This window comes from Coffea eugenioides, chromosome 4, assembly GCF_003713205.1.
Source record: "Coffea eugenioides isolate CCC68of chromosome 4, Ceug_1.0, whole genome shotgun sequence".
NCBI lineage: Eukaryota > Viridiplantae > Streptophyta > Magnoliopsida > Gentianales > Rubiaceae > Coffea > Coffea eugenioides.
The window spans coordinates 12,544,234-12,549,258 of NC_040038.1; positions in this window are offsets into that span (position 1 = coordinate 12,544,234).

Here is a 5,025-nt window from a genome sequence, read left to right on the forward strand (position 1 = left end):
ATTAGGAGAGAAAACGTAGGCTGCACATGTTTCTGATACACAAAGGAAGAAAAATAGCTTATTGTCAAGTCAAAAATATACGGTAGAATCAAGAGGCTGGAACTTTGTTTTGTTGACTTGGTTAACACCAGATTTAGAGAATCAAAGGGGAGAAGAAAAATACGGTAGGTGAATGGAGGATATCAGAATTTTAGGATAAAAACTGAGGCTGATCATATTCTCTGGAGCTAGCAATTTTTGCAGGAGTTTGAAGAGTGCAAAAATGTAGTTCTTCCATTTCCTTAGTGTATGATAGTTTAGCTAGTTAGTTCATCCTTCTTGTATATTAGCTAGATTAGGATGAAGATGGAGATGAAGATGGAGATGAAGAAGGAGGAGTTGAAGCTCAAGTGACATGGGTTATTTTTTCTCCAACTCTTTATCTTTTGTATTAGATTCTTAAGTTTGGTTAATATACAAGTTCTGGATTTTATGTTATTTATGTGTTTCTAAAGTTTATGCCTAGAGTATGGATGAACTTTCTATATTATGTTAGTGATATTAATTTGGTTATTTGGTTATATTATTTTGAACAAGTTATTTATCACTTTTGATTTCTAATCATAATTAACTGGCCATTAGTTGTGATTATCTAAAGGTATTAAATTGACAATGAGAATTGGAATTTAACACTAGTTCAAAGAAGCGATAAATATGGGGAGTTCACTCACGAGAGTAGAGGTGCACCTATGTGGTTTAAGTGACTTATTTCATGTCATTTCATAGAAGAAATGACCTTGTAATTAATTCATAACCACGAGAGTAGGTATGGTTTAGTTACAAGTATAGTTGATTCACTACGAGAGTAGGTTTCACATACATTAGGAAATTACACCATAACTAGCCAAGATAATAACATACAAGTAACCGGTAATGTCATTTGCAAGAGTGGTAAGAAATTCCATATCTCTAGGAGTTTTCTAGTGTTATTTTCATAAATTTTATATTTGCGGTAGTCTAAATAATAAAGGAGTTTGAAAAACATCGATAATTGCACTCTTCCCTGTGGGATCGACCCTTAATACCCTATACTCGCTCACGATTCGTATATTTGCGATATATCGCGTGTGGGGTATTTAGAAATTTATAAATGTAAAACTTGATTGGGATGAAATTAATTATATATGTATACCCCGCGCACGTCAAACAACATTCAATTACATTCATTTTTATTTATATATCATTCATTTTCTAATATAAATTTCTATTATTTTTTCAGGATCTATCTTCTGAAAAAAGGCAGTTCTTGAATGATAAATATATTCTATCATATTTCAAACTATTGTTAGAAAGATATTACATTTTAATTGTGTTGGTACAATTTTTTAACCTTTTTTTATTCACCATTTTATTTTCATTTTTTTCAATAATTTCAGCACCGTGCGTAATACGGGCATTCACACTAGTTTTAATTTTAATTATAAAGGGATGTAAAAAATAAATAACTTTTTTAATAAAAATTAATTCAAAGATAGTTAATTTACACACACACGCATATATATACATATATATATTCTCATAATATAAACTAAAATTATAAAAAATTAGGAAGGCTAATTTTGTTTTACACAATATGAATTAAAATTTTTAAAACTTTGGGGAGAGGGGAGCTATGGCACCCATTAATCCCTATTGGTTCCATCATTGATTTCAATGGCGTCTTAATTCCAAACCTGCAAGATTACAAAAGAGAAAACAACTGATCACAAAATGAATTTTACACTATGGTGATCCCACTCAAATATTTTAAGAAGGTTCAACAAGTTCACTTCTAAGAAATACAGGTCTCACAGAATGCTTTTTTGTAGTGTCGCGAAATTATTTTTATGTGTTATGTTCAAAATAATTTTCATTTATTTAAATATATGACATTTAAAAAAATCAAATATTAATTTTAATTATAAAGAGATGTAAAAAATAAATAACTTTTTAAGAAAAAAATTAATTCAAATGTAGTTAATTCACACACGTGCGCACACATATATATATTATCATAATATAAACTAAAATTGTAAAAAATTAGGAGAACTAACTTTGTTTTACACAAATATTTACACAATATGAATTAAAATTTTTAAAACTTGGGGGAGGGGTGAGCTATGGCTCCCATTAGCCCCCATTGGTTCCATCATTGATTTCAATGGCATCTTAATTCCAAACCTGCAATAATACAAAGGAGAAAATAATTAATCACAAAACGAATTTTACACTATGGTGATTCTACTAAAATATTTTAAAAAGGTTCAGTAAGTTCACTTTTAAAAAATATAGGTCTCACTGAACATTTTTTTATAGTATCAACTCCTCAAATTCAACAGAGTTAATTAAACCACTAATATCGTTTTTCATACTAAAAGTTAATTGATGCAAAAAATGTTCGCATCTTTGTACAAAATTATCAAATCGAATGCATAATGTTTCTAAGTATTTCATTTTGAAATAATTTTCATCAATTTAAATACATGACATCTAAAAATATAAATTATTAACTATAATTATAAAAGGATGTAAAAAATAAATAACTTTTTTAAGTAAAAAAATTAATTTAAATGTAGTTAATTCACACACACACGCATATATATATATATACTTATATATATTCTCATAATATAAACTAAAATTGTAAAAAATTAGGAGGGCCAACTTTATTTTATACAAATATTTACATAATATGAATTAAAATTTTTAAAACTTAGGGAGGAGGGTTATGGCCCCCATTAGCCCCCATTGGTTTCAATGGCGTTTTAATTCTAAGCATACAAGATAACAAGGAAAAAAATGACTAATCACAAAATGAATCTCACCCATAGTGATCCCAATGAAATATTTTTAAAAAGTTCAGCAAATTCACTTCCAAGAAATGCAAGTCTCGCTGAACATTTTTTTGTAGTACGATCTCTACAAAATTCAATAGAATTAATTAAACCACAAATATTAATTTTCATACTAAAAGTTGATTGGTGTAAAAAATGTTCGCACATTTGTACAAGATTATCAAATCGAATGCATAATGTTTGTAAGTATTTCATTTTGATATCAAATAAAACATTCAATCACATTTATTTCTATCAATATATCATTCATTTTGTAATATAGATTTTTATTATTATTTTAAGATCCATCTTCCGCAGTAACACAATTCTTGAATGATCTACAAATTTTGTCATAATTTGAACTATTGTTAGACAAATCTTATATTTTAATTATGTTGGTATAATTTTTTACCTTTTTCCAAATTATGTTGGTATAATCTTTTAATTTATTTCAATAACGTAAGCACCGTGCGTAGCACGGGTATTCACACTAGTTTCTCATTTATTTACCATGTTTTATGCGGCTATACTAATTTTTCACCACGCATCAATCTTTTCTAGAATTTATCATTTATTTACCACTTTTTTGTTTTTATTGTTTTGTTTGGAAGTTATTACAACATTATCTTATCTTTACTAGAATTTCTCATTTATTTGCCACTTTTGTTTGGCAGTTATTACAGCATTAGCAGGCCATCCTTATTGGTTGATGCCTACCTCTAAGAGTGATTTAGAAAACTCCATCACAGTAGTTCATGAGCCTTTTTACGCCAATTTGTATATGCCCTGTCTACCCGCACCCACCCCAAAATTGATCAGCCAGAGTACTTGAATGATTTTGGTTTAAAGGTAAATGATAATGATAATAATTTCAATTTTATTAGCCCTGAAGCTTTGACATGAAGCTGTTTAAAAGTTCCAAATGTATGCGTAGCAAGTATTTATGCTCGCATTGCCGCCTCTGATTTGAGAATGTATACATCTAAGTTTTCTAATGGCAAACATAGGAGACTCATTATTACGCATCCACGATATTTGGCTCGAAACCTTACTTCAATGGAATTTGATGCTGCCCGTGATGACAAAAGTGGTACTGTGGGTATTGGAATGTCGTTCAGAACACCAATTGGTGATGTGATCGAAAATGTGTATGGTCAACTAAATCTCTCACATGTGGGAGGTTTATCTACGGTTTCTCCTCTCGGAGGAGCTTTATTTGGACTCAATGGCAATAGGGGCAGTGATACTTCTCATGGGAATTCTCCCTTCGGAGGAGGCATCTTAATTCCAAACCTATAAGATTACAAAGGAAAAAATAATTGATCACAAAACGAATTTTACACTATGGTGATTTCACTGAAATATTTTAAAAAGGTTCAGCAAGTTCATTTATAAAACATACAGGTATCACCGAACATTTTTTTATAGTATCAACTCCATAAAACTCAACAGAGTTAATTAAACCACCAATACTGATTTTCATACTAAAAGTTAATTGATGCAAAAAGTGTCCGCATCTTTGTACAAAATTATCAAACCGAATGCAAAATGAATACTTATATCTATATGATGAGATGACAAAATCTATATTTCAGAATTCTCTTTGAATTCCCTTCTTTCTCTGTATGCATTCCTTACTTAGTGTTGGGTTGTTGAGTTTGTTGGGAAAACTCCAGCTTGTTTGTTTTTGAATACAAATGTTGTTGCAGTACGACATCTTCTCATGTGCTACGTGTGAGTTCAACATTTTCAGGACTTGTTTTGTTTCTATTTAGTACTTCTGGAACAAGTAAATGAAGAACGAGAAAAAAAATTAATATTATTATTTCAAGACAAAAAAAAACTCTTTTGGTGCATTATACTAAACATTTTCATTGAACATGTTCAGGTATCACAGAACATTTTTTTTATAGTATCAACTCAACAAAACTCAACAGAATTAATTAAACCACCAATATTGATTTTCATACTAAAAGTTAATTGATGCAAAAAATGTCTGCATCTTTGCACAAAATTATCAAACCGAATACATAATGTTCGTGAGTATTTCATTTTGAAATAATTTTCATCTATTTAAATATATGACATCTAAACATATCAATTTTTAAATTCAATTACAAAGGGATGTAAAAAATGAATAACATTTTAAAGTAAATAAATAATTTAAATGTAG